Raw genomic sequence first — 21,308 nt, forward strand, 5'->3', positions numbered from 1 at the left:
AAAAAAAAAAAAAAATATATATATATATATATATATGTATATATATACACACACATATATATATGCACATATATATATTAGGCAAAGGAATATTATAGTAACTCCTCAATTGATGAATTTCTTTTATTCTTTAAAAATATTTGAAAATTGCTTGTTTATTACCGTTTGCATTTTCAAATAGAAACTTGATGTGGTAAAGGCCCTTGGCCTATAATATATTGAATGGATATATAACCGGCTTGTCCTGGGGCTCACCACATTTTGGGTACAAATTATGGTACATCTAATCTGACAACTTCTATATCATGTTCTTGCCTTCACCAGCTCAGACAGGATATTCAGCTTACTAAAGACACTTCCCAAAAAGTTATTTCTGGAAGTACTCAAGGTATACTTTAAATGTGTCCATGAAAAGTTGATGCTGCTATTCCCATTCTTTTGATGCATATCATGGGAAAAATCAGATACATAAGCTGGCTTATTTTAATTACTTGTATTTTTGGCATGGGAAAAAGGAAATATAGAAGATCAAAGAGGTTAAATAAAACCCCTATAGTCCTGATTTTGCTAGGAAGTATCAATATGAACTTAAAAAAATACATTTTTTCTAACTCTGTCCTCTGAAAAGGCTGAGAAACAATAATAATCACAGTAGCAATCAGCACCCGTAGCACTCAGATTATGGTCTTAAAGCACAACTTTCCACAGGAAGGAGTCATCTTAAAGAAATGAGTGATGACACGTCTGGGGCAGGAATTTTACAATATGAGCCTGGAACATCTTGTCATATCAGAAAGCAAGGAAGCAATCCAAGGCTAATAGGGATGTTTCAGAAGGACTCAGGAGCCAACCTGGTAGGCTCTCACTGGCCAGTTTGAGCATCAGTATCTGAACTGGATTGAAATACATCAAGTAAGTTCATGAACAAACTCATTGGTGACCATTAGAAGGTACCGGAGAGCCAATTTTAAGTTTTTAAAATTGGTAAATAAAGAGAAAAAAGTCAGGCATTATACTGCCTATTCTTTTATACAAAAGTGCATCTTAGAGTAATCAAATAGCTGATGAAGTAAAGTATCGTTAATAGAAATATTCCAGTTAGCCAATGGATAGAGACTTACAATATTACTACTTTTCTCCGCTCAAGGCAGCCCTCTACATGACTCTTTCTGGGTTCCAGGAACTAGACTCTCTCCCTGCTTCCTTTTGGGCCCAGAGCTTGTATTAGTTTTCTGGCAAAGTTCTATTTTTTTTTTATTATTTTATTTTTTTTTTGCGGTAGGCGAGCCTCTCACAGCGAAGCCCTGTGGCAAAGTTCTATTATCCCTTGTAGTTTTCTTCCATCTAGCCCACACCTTCATGTATTGTTTCTTTATTATATTCTCCTGGGAACTTTGATCCCTAAAATTACCCTGAAACTTACAAATTAATGTCAATTCTTCTCATTTCTTCTAAGCCCATAATGAGAGTAAGATTCCAGTATAACATGGAGGGAGAGGCAAAATGCCATTCAAAGAAGATACACTGAAAGAGTCGCAAAAACTTTCTAATCAGCAGAAGCTTGAGGAAAATATACAGAAGTGCTAGACCAAGAGAGATGGATTTATCTACCCAGGAATTTTGACTTAATGTGTCTTGAGCACCTGGAAGTGGCATAATCATTGTCTAGGTTGGTTAATTAAAGTTTGTACTGAACCATACCTGATAGCTCATGAAGTCAAAATGTCAGAACTTCTCTGGAATACTATTGAGGAAGGAGTGAGTCTAAAGCCTCGTGGAACTGGGAATGTTGGCATAGAGCTCATCAACCACTCCCTAATTATATCCCCTGGGTGATCATTCCCTTCATTGGGTCATTATGAAATGCATTGTTGAAGAGGATCACTATCTTTTTTTTTTTTTTTTACATCTTTATTGGAGTATAATTGCTTTACAATGGTGTGTTAGTTTCTGCTTTATAACAAAGTGAATCAGTTATACATATACATATGTCCCCATATCTCTTCCCTCTTGCGTCTCCCTCCCTCCCACCCTCCCTATCCCACCCCTCCAGGTGGTCACAGAGCACCAAGCTGACCTCCCTGTGCTATCTTTGAATTGCTTGTGGAGGCTGTTCTGTCAGGCCAGAGAAGATAGTGAAGGGTTACACAGATTGAGTTCTCTGATATCACTAGGAACAATGGGATTCTGGGTTAGTAAAGGCTAGATGGTCAAGCTTAAATCTCAGAGATAAGGTAGGCTCAATTATCACAATAAAATAAAGGGACAGAATAATATTTAGAGTGTTTTGAGCTGCGGGGATTTGTTACAATGACTAATTGTTCAGGGAGTGTCCTTAGAAATGAAATAAATAGGCAGATGCTACTTGACATATTTAGGTAGAAAATTCTAAGACCACTAGTCAGAAATCTACTTTGAGTCACTCTTGTAGGTCTTTGCAGACAGCTACCGATTTCCTATACATAAGATAGTTCATACACCCAGAACTCATTGTCTGAGAGGAGCCCAATTTCCTTTAAAAGAAGAACCCTGCTATGTGGCCACACATATATATCATGAATCTTCTCCTGAGACTTACCCAGAGAGACCTGCAGTCATGATGACGGAATTTGCTCTCAAATTTTATAGTAGGGAAGAAATGAGATCTTCAGACAAGAAATGGGAATATTTGGTCAGACATAGGTGATCCTGAGAAATTTTTACTTAATCACTAATCCCTGGAGACCCAAAATACAACCGTGACCCACAAGTGAGATGGAAACTAATGGATTTTAAATGATAGATGGAGTTTTGGCTCAAATTTGTTTAATAGTGGGACTGTAGACCCATCATATGGTTTACCCCCAATCTTAGAGGATATAGCAGCAATAGATATACTTAATAAATGACAGAAGCCCCGCATTGATTCCCTGACCCATGGAGTGAGGGCTTTGATGTTAGGAATAGAGGAAGACCCTGGAACTGACCTTTCAAGAGAGTAAACTTAAAGCAATATTGCATCCTGAGAAAATATTGCATCCAGATGTTAGTGCCATCAAAAAGACCTGAAAGATGCAGAGGTTGTGATTCCTACTGTATATCATATAACTCACCTGTTAGCTGGGGCAGAGACAAGGTAGGTATGGAGAGTGACAGCAAATTGTTGTCAACTCAATTACATGGTGGTACCTAGTATAGCTATGGTTTCAGGTAAGGTATCTTTCTTGGAGCAAATCAACAGATCTCCTAGCACCTGGTATGAAAATACCCTCTTTTCTATTTTCTTCAGTATGTGAAATCAGAAACAGCTTGCATTTACATAGCAGGGACAACAGTACGCCATTTCAATCTTGCTCTAGAACGTCACAAGTGGAGCTCTCCAGGAAGCACACTCTGAGAAGGAGTTTGGTGTTCAGGATGTTTATTAGAGATCAACACCTATGGAAGGGATAAGATATATGCTTGCCAAAGAGTGAGAGAAAAACTCTCTGAACATTCAAGACCCTACAATGTCAGTGATGTTTATAGGAAACTGATGGTCTGAGCATATTGGGACATCCCTTCTGAAGTGAGAGAGAAGTTGTTGTGCATTTTATCACTCATGTTTTGTCGTCCTATTTGGGTTTGTTGAGACAATATGTACCACAATTAGGCATGCTGTACCAACCCATTTACCGGGTAACTCCATAAGCTGGACCTGAAATAGCAAAGAGCTCTGAGACACTTCAGGCTGCAGTTCAATCCTGCCACAGGGCCCCTGTGACCAAGCAAAATCAATGGTCTGCTCTTCCTGTCAGTGGCAGATAGAGATGCTATACAGCATCTGCCAAGCCCCAGTAGAATGACAACAGACACCCTAGAGCTTTGGAATAAGGCTATGTCTTATTCTGCCAACAACTATTCATTAGAAAGGAAGATCCTAACTGACTGCTGGTCTTGGGACAGATTGAATTCTTGACCATAGGATATCCAAATCACCAACCTTGTGCTTCCTGCTTCATTGAACCATAAAACTGGATGTGCACAGTGCATTCCACTATAAAATGGAAGTCAGCAAATTTTACCTATAAAGGGCCAGATAGTATTTCAGACTTTACGAGCTGTATGGTTTCATTCAACTCTACTGCTATAGCTCAAAAGTGGTCAGAAGCAATATGTAAGTGCATAAGGGTAGTTATGTTCGAATAAAACTTTGTCAACACTGAAATTTGAATTTCATATCACTTTATATGTATATATTATTTTGATTTTGATTTTTTCCAATCTTTAAAAAGTGTAGGGAGGGATAACTTGGAAGATTGGGGTTGACACATACACACTACTATATATAAAATAGATAACTAATATGGACCCACTGTATAGCACAGGGAACTCTATTCAATACTCTATAATGGCCTATATGGGAAAAGAATCTAAAAAAGAGTGGATATATGTATCTGTGTAACTGATTCATTTTGCTGTACACCTGAAACTAAAACAACATTGTACATCAACTATACCCCAATAAAAATTTTTTTAAAAAAAGAAAAAAAATGTGAAAACCATTCTCAGCTTACAAAGAATGCAAACTACAAAACAGGTGGTGGGTTGAATTTGGCCCATGGGCTGTGGTTTGCCAACCCCTGGTGTATATGTAACCAGACCCAAGTAGGTCCAAAAGGCACAGCAAACTGTCCAAACAGAGCCAGTGGCTCAGGCTCCCATGGGGCCAGCTCCTGCTGCTTTCCCTTCTCTCCTTCAATTCTTTCTATGATGAGTTAACAAAAGAGAAAAAGATGTGGGCTCAGACTCTGCATGGTGTGCTGGCATCGTGTCCATATATATCCTTAGTTTGGCCGCTTCTCTCTACACCCAAAGCTCTACCCACCAGGAGGACTTTTTTTCACTGTCTTGTAGGATCCCCCCCTGGTGTGGCTGTATATAATAGCAGTCTATTTTTAGCTCATACCGAAACATTGAGCCATCCGATCAGTAAACCAGCTGTGGGTTTTTCCTCCTTCATCAGCTGTTCTAGGGAACTCCCTTGAAGCCATAGGAATAAGCTGAGAGCAAGGTGTAGTGGAATGGTCATGGGCCATATTTGTGCAGCTTACTTGTGTCCTCTGGATCTGCCTTGGCTTGATACATGATGTATTATTACCATTGTGAGATGGATTGCTGGTGGGCCTACTCAATCTTATGACTTGGTGGATCTGACAGCATCTAGTTCAAAATGGGTACTTCTAGTCACACAGCCCCTTGGTGACCTGTGTCAGGACCCAGTATCATGTCAGGAGTTATTATATGAATGGTATATAGTTTTATGCTACAAGTGCATGGTCTTGATTCAGGACCCTAGAGGGCTGTGCGGCAATTTCCTATTTTGTCTTGAGAAATATTCCTCATGGTTTCTTTAACTATCTCATATACCTCTAGTACCACGAGATCTGCTGTGTCATGTGGTATATGCAACAGAATTATTTGTATGGCAACCTGGATTGTACTAGTACTGCAATCCTACCAGACAATCTCGAAACTGGCCACCTTCTGCACCACATGGCAAATGGATAGGAACCGTATGCCTAAGTGTAGTACGTTGCCGCCCAAACATGAAAAGGCCTATCGTGCAATGCTTCATAGTGTTGGAGGGTGCTAAGTGCCATAACTTGCCCTTTACCTTGGAGGCAATGTCATGGCATGCCCCAGACTATGGGACCCCTGAAAAGCTCACTTATGTGGCAGCCCATATATTTTTGGAGCATCAGTGTCTTACCATGGGTATTAGTCAGGGTTCTCCAGAGTAATAGAGCCTATATACTTATTTTATCTATCTATCTATGTATCCGTCTATCTATCTATTAATTATAGAAATTAGCTCACGTGGGTATGGAGGCCGAAAAGTCCTCAATCTGCCACCCGCAAACTAGAGAACGAGAAAAGCCAGTGTTGTAATTCAGTCTGAGTCTGAAGGCCTGAGAACCAGGAGCTCCGATGCCCTCTTCCAGGACTGGAGAAGATGGAGGTCTCAGCTCGAGCACTGAGAGCGAATTTGCCCTTCCTCTGCCTTTTTATTCTATTCAGGCTCTCAGTGGATTGGATGATGCCCACCAACACTGGGGATGGCCATCAACTTTACTTTGCTCATCAACTTAAATACTGATATCTTACAGAAACAACCTCACAGACACACCCAGCAATAATGTATAACAGCTTTCTGGATATCCCTTATCCCAGTTAACTTGACACATACAATTAACCACCACACCAAGTCATCCGAGCTTCTTTCTCATCAGGTTTGATAACATGATATCAACATTATATCATGATATCAACATGATATCAACAGTATAGTATACCTCACACCAGTCAGAATGGCCATCATCAAAAAGTCTACAAACAATAAACGCTGGAGAGGGTGTGGAGAAAAGGGAACCCTCCTACTCTGTTGGTGGGAATGTAAATTGGTGTAGCCACTGTGGAGAACAGAATGGAGGTTCCTTAAAAAACTAAAAATGGAGTTACCGTATGATCCAGCAATCCCACTCCTGGGAATATATCTGGAGAAAACTCTAATTTGAAAAAATACATGCATCCCAATGTTCATAGCAGCAATATTTACAATAACCAAGGCATGGAAGCAACCTAAATGTCCATTGACAGATGAATGGATAAAGAAGATGCAGTATGTGAGTAATATTCCATTATATATATATATATATATAATGGAATATTACTCAGTTATAAAAAAGAATGAAATAATGCCATTTGCAGCAACATGGATGAACTTAGAGATTATCATACTAACTGAAGTCAGACAAAGACAAGTATCATATAATATCACTTATATGTGGAATCTAAAAAAAAATGATACAAATGAACTTATTTACAAAACAGAAATAGACTCACAGACATAGAAAACAAACTTATGGTTACCAAAGGGGAAGCTGGGGAGGATTAAATTAGGAGTTTAGAATTAACAGATACACACTACTATCATATAAAATAGGTAAACAACAAGGACATACTACTGTATAGCGGAGGAAACTATATTCAATATCTTGTAGTAACCTATAATGGAAAAGAATCTGTACACCTGAAACTAATACAACATTGTAAATCAACTATACTTCAATCTAAAATAAAACAGTATAGTGGGCCAACGTGACATTCTCTGAAATGTTCAGATGGTCCAGGTCCACTTGAATCATATCATGATAAAGGACAGGAGAGCTGTAGGACAAGACCATGAATATAATCTACTGTCCATCCCAGTTCAGTTTGAACTGCTTTGGTTTCTCCTTTCTAATGGATATTAAAACGCATGCATCCTCTAATATACTCAATATCAGAAGCTGAGACTGGAGTTTCTCCTTGGTTAAGTGTGTGTTAGTCCACTACTATTTGCCATGATCTATACATTTTTTCCAACGGCCAAACTGGTAAAATAAGTGGGAGTATAACAATAGGACTAATCTCTCCCTTTCTACCCAGGATGTGTCATGATTTTTAGTTTATTCTCTTGGCAGAGGTTAGGAGATTAATTGGAAGCAGAGACCATCTCCTGATCTTTTTAGCCTCCTGATGTCATAGAAATGATGTTCTTTCCCTTCATCCTTCAGCCTAGGGGTGGTAACAGCTACACCGTTACTAGCCCTTGGGTACTGAGCTACCCATTCTATTTTCCTAGGCGCTGCCCATGACTTTGTAAATAGTCCTTTTGCTGAACCTGCTTTGAATTATCCTAATTAGCGTGCTCCTTCTGTTTCATGTTGTAGCTCTAATTTATAAAATCCAGTGCCCCCCACCCTCACCCCCTCTCTCTTTTAAAAAAGTATTCTGAGTCTGGTTTTTCTCAAGTTTGAAAACTTTGGAGTTATTCCTTAATAGTGATCAGTTAATAGCGAATATTCCAAGTTGATATCGTTTATGACTATTGTGTATCATTTACTACGATGCTTCCTGGCTCACCCCCTTTAATCAAGCCGCCACGGTACTCCAGGTGATATTTCTGAAAGGTGAATTGCAGCAAATCTCATCTCTCCCTGAAATCCTTAATGGCCCTCTGTCACCTACAGAACGACATTCACATTCCTTGGTATGCTGCCTAAGGACGGCACTCCAGCCCATTCTTTTTTTAAAAATTATTTTCCATTATGGCTTATTACAGGATATTGAATATATTTCCCTGTGCTACACAGTAAGACCTTGTTGTTTATCCATTCTGTATATAACAGCTTGCATCCGTCCAGCTATTCTGAGACCACTTTCCCCTACACACTCCAACTTCCAGCCACACTGAAGGTACAGTTCCCCCCTAGGAGATTCTTAACCACAAATAGCTGATTCTTTCTCTGCTTTGTGAACTAATTCTCCTTGTTCAAGACCAAGCTCAAGTGTCACCTCCTCTGCAAACTTCCTCTTCCAGCACACAACTCTTTGTTCTCACAGCATTTTATACAAACTCTATTTTAAAATTAACACATCGTTTTAAGACTATTTATTTGACGTCTCTCAATAGAATTACTAGACTTTAAGAGATAGGACTTTGTAACTGTTGGTTTAAATCCTTTAATATTAAAAAAATGTACCATGAGTTCTTCAGTGTCTATGATTGGCTTCTTTCTTGGGTTTTCAGAGCAGCTGGTCTTTTTCTAAATCATCCTCATTTTGAAGTAAAGTGTTCCCTTCTTCCCTCTGCTGCAGTCATTTTCTATGAGTGTTAATTCATACTTCTTTTCCCTGTAGAAAATCTCCCTCATGAGAGGGAGCAAATCTTCCTCTGAATTTTCAAATCGTCATTATACCCTAGAGAACAGTAGTAACTTAATTATTCCGCAGATTCCAGCCAAACCAAGAAATCTCTGAGTAGATAAATTACCAGACTGGCGTTTCCAGCCATACACTTATTGTAATATGTAACAAATTAATTAAAAATTAATTTTTATCCAATTCCAGAATCTATACACGCTAAACAAATAGAGTTTTGCATACCATCACATATTTCCTATGAATTAAGCTAGTCTTCTGCTTTTTGTTTTGCGGTACACAGGCCTCTCACTGTTGTGGCCTCTCTCGTTGCGGAGCACAGGCTCCGGACGCGCAGGCTCAGTGGCCATGGCTCACGGGCCCAGCTGCTCCGCGGCATGTGGGCTCTTCCCGGACCAGGGAACGAACCCGTGTCCCCTGCATCAGCAGGCGGACTCTCAACCACTGTGCCACCAGGGAAGCCCTAGTCTGCTGCTTTTAAAACCTTAAAACTGGATAGAAAATTATAACAGACTTAGGCCAAAAAAAAATTAGGTAGTCAGTTTAGTTTGGTAATCTCTTAAGTTATAACACATAATATACTTATAGAAACAGCCATAAATCGGTTTAATTTTTAGTTCACATTTTAGTAGCCAATGGAGCTGGAATTAAAGGTTAAATGCTGCTCTGTGGCCTTAGACTCTGAACAGAAATTTTAAAAATTATAAGATGTATGTCTGGACGCAAAGAGAATTAGTGTATTTTCTATATCTTTGTTTTACGCATAGGAAGTAAACAGGACCAAAAAAAAAAAAAGGCACTGTGCATAAGAGCTCTTTTTAATAATTATTTTTCAATTTTCTCTTTGAACGAGCTTCTGAGTATCTCCCTTGTATTTCCATGGACAAGATGAGAAAAGAAGCAAAACATATGATTCATTATATGTGACTTAGAATTTGTAGGCTTCACCATAAGATTAATTTGGCTTTTAGTCTCAATACCTAATGCAAGGGCAAATCTAAATTGGGAAATATACTTACATTAGCATCTTTTTCTCTCATTTCCATGTGATTTAGAAAAAATAAAGGAGACTGAATTATTTGCTGGAATTCAGGGGGAAAAAAAATGTCAATTTAACTCAGTGCAATCATTCAACACAAATTTTGTACTGAGAGAACAACATTTCCTACTCTGCCACTCTATTCCAAGTAATATTTAATAGCTTTCTGAACCTCTTCCAACTTCAATTAGTGTTAATTTACTGTGTAACTAAATACATTACCCTAAAATAATTAGGAATACAATGTCTTCCATAACATACGCGATTGGTATTAGCAGCCCTGGTTTGGAAGAGTCTTAGAAAATAGACACAGAACCTAGTTTCTTAATATGATCTGTTCTAAACCACTCAACAGATTCCTTTTGTCATTGTGGGGCACGGGCTGTTGTTGGTTATGAAGAATATGGCCTAAATGACTTGGCATGATATACTAGGCCCTCCACGATCGGACTTCCACTTCATCTCCCGCCTTGCGTCTCAACACTTCAATTCCCGTAATGTGACATGTTTCTTTCAGTTTTCACCTCTGTGTTTTTGTTGTGCCTAAGAGAGCAGTTAAGCAGAGTCATACCTGCTCACATTTCTTGGTTCATATCAAGTGACAGTGTGTTGGACAGTCTCCAATTTTTTTTTTTTTTTTTTTGCGGTACGCAGGCCTCTCACTGTTGTGGCCTCTCCCGTTGCAGAGCACAGGCTCCGGACGCTCAGGCTCAGCGGCCATGGCTCACGGGCCTAGCCGCTCCGCGGCATGTGGGATCTTCCCGGACCGGGGCACGAACCCGTGTCCCCTGCATCGGCAGGCGGACTCTCAACCACTGCGCCACCAGGGAAGCCCTGGACAGTCTCCATTTGCCCTTCCAGCTCTACTCATCACCCTTTTCCTCCCAGCTCTGTGCCTCACGGGCTGATGCTAGAGGTCTCCTCATCATGCTCCCTTGAGTGCTGGCTTGCAGTTGAGGTTGGCCAATGGGAGGCACCAGCAAAGACTGGAGGGCAGGAGGAGAGAGGAGTCTAGGTATTTATCCCCTCCACTTCCCCATGCTTTCATCCCTGCTGGACTATGGTTTGGCAGTGGCTTTGTTCCTCCAGACAACATCATAGCACTCATGGCTACAGCTCTCACTTGATACAGGAAACAAACATTCCCATCCTTTCCAGTCTATCAGTGTTAACTTCTTCCCACTCTTGTTCATTCTCAAGGGCTTCATTATTCCTTTTGGTTCCCTTAACCCTACTCACAGCTCTGTAAATAGTCCTTCCAGTAAACTCTTGTCATTTATGCCTTTGAGTGTGCCATCTCTCTTGCTGGGACACTGACTAATTGTCTCTTTATTGACATTTCCTCCCAGGGTAGAATCAAAGTTTGGTGCCCTCAATGAACCCATTACAGACTTACACCACCTGGCATACTTGACTGCACCATTTACTTAAAAGTTTATTTCCTTCTAGGGACTTCCCTGGCAGTCCAGTGGTTAGGACTCTGCACTTCCACTGCAGGGGGCACGGGTTCCATCCTTGGTTGAGGAACTAAGATCCTGCAAGCTGCTCGGTGCAGCCAAAAAAAAAAAAAAAATTTTATTTTCTTCCAGAGTCAGGGGATACCCTCTCAGTATCACTAGGGTGGAGCACAGTACCTGGCCCATATTTGGTCCTACTTAAATATTTTTTGAATATACTGATGAGTGTCATGAGGGGTTGGTATTATTAGTAATATGTTTTACAAACATACCTTTTTTCATTTAACCATCACAATAATTCTATAAGGTGGGATTAACATCTTCCTTTTACAAATGAATAGACTAAAACTTAGCATAAATAATTGGTTCAAGTCACAGTAAATGAAAGAGTAAACCCAGGTCTTTTTTGATTCCAAAGCCTGTTCTTTTAACCATTCTGCTATAAGCCCGAGTAGTGATGAGTTTCTACAGAAAAACACAGGATTTAGCCAAATATTTTTGAATGGTTTCCTGATGTTTTTAAACTGCCCCAATCCCCGTCTCGACCCTTGCACAGGGACAAACATTTGAGTGTCAACTACATTAACATGATTGTTCAGAGAATTGTGAAATGTTAATTTTGTTGTATTATATGTGAATTTTGAAAGATTCAACAGAAGCCCCGTACAGTTTACATGTTTGATCTCTGATTTGTCAAACTAGTTATTTAACTTTTACTTGGAAATGAATACTTCCTCTGGCACAGTGGGTGGGTGAATCGGGATCCATTAAAGACAAGGAGGGATCAGGGGAATAGTCATAATACAGTTGGAACATATTTTAATCATAGAGTAACAGTAGAAAACCACACATCTTAGATTCAAGCCAGGATCTACCAAGACATCAATGCACTTAAAAATGTTACTCCTTGACCATTTGATACTTGACACATGGTTTTTAGGTTTCAGATTATACACTAATCTCTTTTGATACTATTTAAATAAAAACTCTCGAGTCTTCTTAGTATGGGCCAGTTCTGTACCTGGTTTGTGTCCTATAATGTTTGCATTCCCTACCAAATAAATCATCCCAGTGTTTAAAATGGCAAGAATAGAAAAGTGTCACGGATACCCTATTAGGAGATCATTTCTGGTGCAGAATTTTAAGAAGTAAGAAAAAGAAAAATTAGGCATGTTTCCCAACTTTGGTGACTTTTTTTGAATGCCCTGTTAATGACAAAGAAGGCCTTCATTTAGGATTGAAAGGAATTATCATGATATAATCACTCTAAATACATCTATTTGTTCTTCAAACTGTGAGGCACTTGGACACTTCCATTCATTTATTTAATACATATTTATTGAGCATCTACTATAGGCTAGCTGTTCCTAATGCTTGGGAATCATCAGTGAACAAACAAAAGATCCCTGCTGTTGTGGATCTTGTGCCTTTTCATGAAAATGTGTTTTGGACATATGGACAACTGAAGGAAGGAGTTTTCAGAATAATAGCCCATGCTCAATTTTTTCCTCTAGTTCCTCAGTTTTATTCACTATTTCCAAATAATTTAAAAGGACACAGAAGAAATCCATACAAAATTACTAAATATTTATAGCTAACACATAAAAGCATGTAAGTTGTCAGGCATACTTTACGTATATTAACTAATCTAATCTCAAAACGACTCTGACTCTATTTTCATTCCCATTTTATAGATGAGGAAACTGAGGCAGTGAGAGCTTCAAAAATCTCACCCAGCATAATATAAAATTGTCTCTGGCAGAGTTGGGACTTGAACCCAGTTTGCTCATTCTCTCTGTCTTTGTTCTAACCTGCCACAAGGTTCTGTTTTGCTATAATCAGCCTTCAGCCAAAGGCTCACAGAAGTCTTGATATGGGTACAGATTTATAAACCCATTTGATAAAATATCATATTCATTTCAGGAATCCTCCAAGTAAAGTATTTCTAGAAGGGAATAATTCACTGCCTCTTAGAAATATGTTTCTGTATAACATTCTATCAGGTCCTGGTTCTATCTGGAAAGCTCGATAGAAAAATATCATTCTTCCTTCACATGACAAAATCCTTCAACTATTGTGAAACAGCTAACATTGCCCTCTCTTTACCCCAACACTTTGGAAGATTTCTTCTTTTTTTTAGGTTAAACAGCTCCTTATTCCACAATAAACTAGAAGTAAAAGATAAAATAAATCGAGTGATGAAAACTTTAGGTCATTCCTTTCAAAGTCATTTCCAGCACTGCATTAAAAAAAGCAAAAAAGCAATCCACAACCACAACAATAAATGAGTTATGCGATTTAATTCTGGATATTACAGGGAGGCTTAATGAAACAGAGAAGTGGCTTTCCGGAGAAGAAGAGATTAAAGTCTGGAAAAGAAGTATACCTGTCTGGGGATTAAAAAACAAACAACTTTAAAAGGTCAGGGAACCCAGAAAGGAATCTCATAAAGGTAAGATTTGGACTTCTAAAGTCATTTAAGGAGAGAAAATTTGACCAAGAATGGAATTATTCAAATGAAATCATTTGCATCGAAAAAATAATTTTTATCCTGAGGAACCAAGGGCCAACTATCAGGCAAGTTGTAGCAGAACTGGGTCTGGTTTGCATTTTACATTCTCTAGACAGTAGTTACTTTTAATAAAATAATAGATGTGAAAACATTAAAAAGTTAAAAGTAACTATATAGCACTTTGTTTCAAGCCCAATTTAATAAGGGTTTGAAAGTTGCTTAGATAAACCTGAAATTATGGGTTAAAATGGGGTCTATCTGTGTGTCTAAATATTTTTCGAATGTTAAAAAACTCAGTAACACAAGAAACCCCAAGGAAAAGATTTAACACTCTAACGCCCATCTTGTTCCTCCAAACCTCATTTTGAAAAGTATGTTGTGGCTGAAATAAACTATGGCTCCATATGATAAGGTTTTAATCTTTGATTAAATATCTAAAAATGATTGAAATTTATTAAATAATCACTATACGGGATCATATTTGTTCACTAGTCTAGAAGTGAAAAGCAGTGGAAGAAAGATAATCCTTCAGGTCCAGTTTGTTTTGCTACCACGTGTGTTTCTGAAATGGGAATTAGCAAAATTAGCTCATATGGGGTGGGCAAATAGGGAAATGGTGTTAGTAAAATACTGAGGTCTCCTCAGTTTAAGGATATTCTGAGCATATTAATGCTCTGTATTCCCAATTAACAGCAGCTAAACATAAAATAACAGGCTTGAAAGCAGCAAGCCACAGGGGAGCCCAGTTCTGCAATTTCACACCAGCTTTTCCTCTTGCTCAGTTGGTTCTGTGCTTTCTTGGCAGTGCTTATTGGGAGTGATCCTCTCTTCTCCTTGTGCAGCTTACCCTGGCCTCTACAACTTATAGCAGCCTCGACCCTTCCTTATACCCACGTCCATCAAACTACTAAAACTTTTTCTTAAGGTAAAGTCCTGTAGCATTATTTTGCTTATTAAAAATTTAGTACATCTTTTCAACTGTGTAATGTTTTTAAAAGATTGTTATTGATCCCATTAGTTCTCTGACTACCAAGTTCTGAATTTTTTGCTCCTAATCCCACTTTTTTCACATATACCTTGTTATATTTAGTGCACAGTTTTAGAGGATGTGAGGTTTTTCAGGAAATGCCTGTTTCTTCTATTCTGACATGTCCATGAATCTACAACCCTATTCGATTATGCATTTCCTATCTATACAGCATATCTTCCTGAGAAGTTTCAAGTACGCAGTACAAATTTCCAGAAAGACAAATTTGGCCATAAAAATAGAGTTTCAGACAAATATAAACCGGATCACCAGAATGCAAATATAACTTCTCATTGATACGGGGAGAATCCTTGTTTTGAGACCCATATCCATGGTATGAACACTATTTGGTTGATAAATTTATTGAAGATACAATTAAATAACTACTTCAGGTTTGTATAACTCCATAACTTAAATCAGAAAGAGCATGTTCATTTGTTTCAAACTAATCATGTCTTTGTACCAACAGAAACTTCTAAGATACACACAGATACCCACTAATTAAAGCATTAAATGATGGCATTGTATTTAGTAGGAGAACTGAACTAATACTTCATATATATATATATATATATATATATTTATTTAAACATCTTTATTGGAGTATAATTGCTTTACAATCATGTGTTAGTTTCTGCTTTATAACAAAGTGAATCAGCCATACATATACATATGTCCCCATATCTCCTCCCTCTTGCGTCTCCCTCCCACCCTCCCTAACCCACCCCTCCAGGTGGTCACAAAGCATCGAGCTGATCTCCCTGTGCTATGTGGCTTCTTCCCACTAGCTATGTATTTTACATTTGGTAGTGTATATATGTCCATGCCACTCTCTTACTTTGTCCCGGCTTACCCTTCCCCCTCCCCGTGTCCTCAAGTCCATTCTCTACATCTGCGTCTTTATTCCTGTCCTGCCCCTAGGTTCTTCATAACCATTTTTTTTTTAGATTCCATATATATGTGTTAGCCTACAGTATTTGTTTTTCTCCTTCTGACTTACTTCACTCTGTATGACAGATTCTATGTCCATCCACCTCACTACAAATAACTCAGTTTTGTTTCTTTTTATGGCTGAGTAATATTCCATTGTATATATGTGCCACTGAATTAATAGTTCTTGACTAACTTTTACTTTTTAATGGAAAAATTCTAACTGGATTTTTCAAGGAAGAGTAGTAGTAATTTAATAAAAATGTGTAAAATATATCAAAGTAGCAAACTTAGATAATTTAAGACATTTTAATTTCTTAGAGAAAAAAATAATGTAGTTAAGCTTTTAGGCTTTATGATACCATGGAAGAATGCATTAATAAACTGTAATTAACTAATTATTTCACAGTTAACTTCTGTAAGCCTGTTTCCTCATCTGTAAAATGAGGATAATGATAATAGCTACCTAAAGCACTGTTGGGAGAATTAAATGAGATAATACGTGCATGTAAATTACTTAACACTGTGACTGGTCCATAGTAACTAGTCTTCATTAAGTACTGGTAATTCTTCTAATTGGCAATCAAAAATTCCACTGTTTAGAACAAAGGTGCATTAACTGGTCCCAACATTTTAATGTTTGAGTCATATACCATCCAGTTTTTTGCTACTATAGGTCACTCTTTTAAATTTTCTCCCTGAAAATGATGACTATTGTATAAGGCAAAATCAACAACAGTACACCGAGTGCCCTTTTTTTTTTTTTTTTTCCGAGTGCCCTTTTCAGGTGAGACTGTGGGCCGAGTGTGAAGGTGGATACAAAGCAATGTAAGACGTTAGCCCTTCAATCAAAAGTTTACAATCTAATCTGATAAAGAAGACAGAAAGTAATGGTTTAGTTTTCCCGTAATGTAATAGTTACTTATGAAACTTTAACTCACAGAACAGTTTTTATCCTTTATCCACATACAAATTAACCCTCTTAAAAGAAAGCGCTCTTTATCAAGCTTAATTTAATTGGGTATCATTGTATATGTTTTACTTATTGAAGAGGCCCCTAAGTCTTAATGATTTGGCAAGTATTAGATGAGAAGATAGGAGAAAGTTTAGAACATGTGGTCTGTCATTACAACATAGTGAATGTCAAAGACAAAAAGATATAAAAGCAAGCAAGAGTTTTTAGGTGTTCTGATTATTTTTCATCTGCATTATTGCAAAATTCTATGAGCTAATTTGACTAATTTTAATGTCTTCTGACTCCAATTCATCTTACTTATAGTTTCTTAGAATATAGGTAGTTTTCCCCTTTGCAAGAACGTGAAGCAACTTTCTGGTTAGAATTGTATCAGATTCAAGGCCTTTAGGTTTATAATCATGGTGTTTTATTAAATGGTAAACTACTCCTACATTTCACCTATCTTTCCCTATATTTGAATAAATCTAAGCTTTGTGAATTTCCTACTGATTAAAAAAAGCTATTAAAGAAAAGGCGGAAGGAAGGAAGGAAGGAAGGAAGGAAGGAAGGGAGGAAGGAAAGAGGGAGGGAGGAAGGGAGGGGGGAAGAATCTCAGCAGCCCCATAGCGAAGCTCTGTGTATGAAGAACTGCATGTAGGAAGGACAAGACGACTTTCATCCATAATTTTCAGAGATAGATTTCATGATTCTATTTGAAACAAGGCCTAGACCCACTTCTGAGAAAGGTCACAAGTTGTTTGGGTAGGGGTGGCGGAAGAGCACTGAGATAATATATCATTTGCCCAAATAGCATCCTCTGTGGAAGAATAAAATAAATAGTGTAACTTTGAATGGTTTCCTACTCAGCTATCCCTGCTACATACCTAGACACCAGAAAGAAGCCTTTTCTTCTGTAGAAATAGGCGTTTAAAGATTTTTGCTGTGGTTTTCAGAGATTGAATAATAACAAATATATGGAAGAGGGACCCTCTCTTCCCTTCTCAAGATTCCCTTAGATTGTCCTTTTAATATAGAAAGACAAAATTAAACATTTAGTCATTTCACTCTTATTTTGCACTGGGTACTGTCAATTTTTTAAAATATAAAGATGAAGGCTATGATTCTCATCATAAATACTAATTTAATTTTTGAATCCCCGGATGAAACTTTAAGCCCCTTCATGTCCTCTGATTCTACCCTCAAAGGAAGGTGTTTGTCCTGGGACACTCATTTTTTTTTCTAATCTGACTAAGAAGTAGGCTTCAGTCTTATCTTCCAGGACAACCAACTTTATAAATAACAAAATGACAGATGATTCTGAATAAGAGCATTTGGACAAGCCCATTTTAGGTACTGAGGTCATATTTATACTTACCAAAGATATATGCAGTGGTAAGACTTCTGTGGTCTTGGCCTATTTGAAGGCTACAGTTTGACAAAGGACTCTGTTTTCCATTATTTAAAAAGATAATTTTTCCTTTATAAGAAGATATTTATATGTGGTTTTAAAATGCTGCATTTCCAATCTTGTAACTAAGGCCCAAGTAGAAAAACTAGTTTGCCAATCTTCACTTGACCTCTACAATGTAGAATGTCTCCACTTTATTGTACGAGTTGGTTCTTTTTATTTCTTTGCAATCCATGTATGGCCCATCTCCTCTCTCCTGTTACAGTTCTTGCTTTTTCATTAGTCTAGGGCATGCTAATGCACAGCTGATTGTAGGGGAATATTTTAAGTTTTATTTTAACTGCAATAAAAAAGTCTCGTGCTAAATATTTGCAAAGGTCAAATTTTTACATGAAAAAGGAACGTCTATGGAGAATGAAGGGGTCTATAGGGTAACTTTTCACATACCTAGTACTTGGTAGGTAATTGATAAATGTGTATCGAGCAGTTGAAACAGTGAACATTATGTTCAGATTCTCTTACAATAATGTTGCCAGTTAATTCAGTTGAACATTCATTGTGTGCGTTCTTTGTGGCAGGAGCAGTGTAAGGGATACAAAATTAACAGGATGTGTGCCCGTAAATACCTCAGAGTCCAGAAGAGGAGACCTATTTCTTCTAAACAGATATTTTCAATTTAATATAATGGTAAGAATAAGAGTGGCATACATAAAGACTCCAAGAAAAAAAATTGGGAGCTACCCAGCTCAGATTTAGGGGATCAGGAGTGGCTTAAAAAATGAATTTTCTCGGGCTTCCCTGGTGGCGCAGTGGTTGAGGGTCCGCCTGCCGATGCAGGGGACACGGGTTCGTCCCCTGGTCTGGGAAGATCGCACATGCCGTGGAGTGGCTGGGCCCGTGAGCCATGGCCGCTGAGCCTGCGCGTCCGGAGCCTGTGCTCCGCAACGGGAGAGGCCACAACAGTGAGAGGCCCGCGTACCGCAAAAAAAAAAAAAAAAAAGAATTTTCTCTACGTGAGTAACAAAGGAGTTCATGTCGATTGATGAAGAGAATGGTATTCGTTTGCTAGGGATACTTTAACAAAGTACCACAAACTGAGTGGCTTAAACAAAGAAGCTTACTGTGTCACAGTTTTGGAGGCTTGAAGTCCAAGATCAAGGTGTCAGTAGGGTTGGTTCCTTCTGAGGGCTGTGAGAAAGAATCTGTACTGTGGTTCTCCTTTAGCTTCTAGGGAATCACTGGCAGTCTTTGGTGTTCCTTGGCTTGTATCATTCTGATCTCTGCCTTACATGGTGTTCTTCCTGTGTGCGTATATGTGTGTGTGCGTCCCTATCCAAATTTCCCCTTTTTATAAGGATACCAGTCAAATTGGATTAGCGCTCACCCTAATGACCTCATCTTAACTAATTATATCTGTAATGACTATATTTCTGAATAAAGTCACATTCTGAGGTACTGGGGGTTAGGGCTGCAACATATATTTTTTGGGTGACACAGTTCAATCATAAAACTATCTTGATTTTGAAAATCTTGATTTTATTTTATGTATTAAAAAACTTAACCATGACAGCAAAAATACTGTCATTAGCAATTGTTAGAACTAATGACATGACGAATAAACTCAGATTACTTAAAACCTCCTTGAAGGCTGAACTAGAATCATTTATCCATACTCCAACCCCCTACCCATCCACCTTTGCCTTTAGCCATGTATTTTCTCCACCTACTATGTAATCTTGGGATAAATAAGATATGGCTCACATTCCTAAGAAATTCACAATTGCAAGGGGGAAACAGATATGTAAATAGTCACAGAATCACGTGTGATAAGTACTGTAACAGGCTTTATTTCTCATCTTTTAAGAAACTGGTTAAATCTTCAGTGTGAACCTGATAGATGGAAGTTGCAGCTCAATCACAGCAGAAGCCATGGAGGCATTTCTATAAGGCTGGTCAAATTCTGTATAACTAAATTTTCCTCTGTGTTATTTTAAAATTGGAGAGTCTGCTGAAAGAGAACATTCATAGTGCCTGAGTGAGTGGCTATTTTTTTTAGCTAAGATAATTCAGATTCAGATATGATGATTATAGGCTGTCATGAACACATGTATACCCAGGGTTTCTCAACCTTGGCACCATTGACACTTTGGGCTGGATACGTTTTAAAAAATTGTAAGTGGTTATTCTCTGCATTTGTAGGATATTTTAGCAGCATCCCTGGCCTCTATGCACTAGATGCCAGTAGTATCTCCCCCACCCCCATCTGTGACAATAGACAACACTGCTGTAGTTGAGAACCACTAATATATTTTTTTTCTTTAAAAATTTTTTTTATTGAAGTAGAGTTGATTTACAAAGTTGTGGCAATATCTGCTGTACAGCATAGTGACTCAGTGATACACATATAGACATTCTTCTTTATATTCTTTTCCATTAGGGTTTATCACAGGATATTGAATATAGTTCCCTGTGCTATACAGTAGGACCTTGCTGTTTATCCATCCTATATATAATGGTTTACATTTGCTAATCTCAAACTCCCAGTCCTTCCCTCCCTTACCCCCCCTCCCCCTTGGCAACCAAAAATCTGTTTGCCATGTCTGTGAGTCTGTTTTGTAGATAGGTTCACTTGTGCCATATTTTAGATTCCACATATAAGTGATATCATATGGTATTTGTCTTTCTCTTTCTGACTTACTTCACTTAGTATGATAATCTCTAGCTGCATCCCTGTTGCTGCAAATGGCATTATTTTGTTCTTTTTTATGGCTGAGTAATATTCCATTGTATATATGTACAACATCTTTATCCATTCATCTGTTGATGGACATTTAAGTTGTTTCCATGTTTTGGCTATCGTGAATAGTTCTGCTATGAACATAAGGGTGCATGTATCTTTTTGAATTATAGTTTTGTCCAGGTATATGCCAAGGAGTGGGATTGCTGGATCATATGGTAGTCTTATTTTTAGTTTTTAGGAACCTCCACACTGTTTTCCATAGTGGCTGTACCAACTTACATTCCCACCAACATTGTAGGAGGGGAGAACCAGTAATAGGCCTTGAATGTCACAGGCCTGTTACATCTTATCCAATTTAATGTGCACAACATTGATCTGGTTTCCTAGTCAATCCCTCCTTTCATTTTCTTTTTTTTTTTTTGCGGTACGCGGGCCTCTCACTGCTGTGGCCTCTCCCGCTGCGGAGCACAGGCTCCGGACGCGCAGGCCCAGCCGCCATGGCTCACGGGCCCAGCC

The sequence above is a fragment of the Neophocaena asiaeorientalis genome, unplaced genomic scaffold (genome assembly GCF_003031525.2).
Source record: "Neophocaena asiaeorientalis asiaeorientalis breed wild unplaced genomic scaffold, Neophocaena_asiaeorientalis_V1.1 scaffold126, whole genome shotgun sequence".
NCBI classification, from domain to species: Eukaryota; Metazoa; Chordata; class Mammalia; order Artiodactyla; family Phocoenidae; genus Neophocaena; species Neophocaena asiaeorientalis.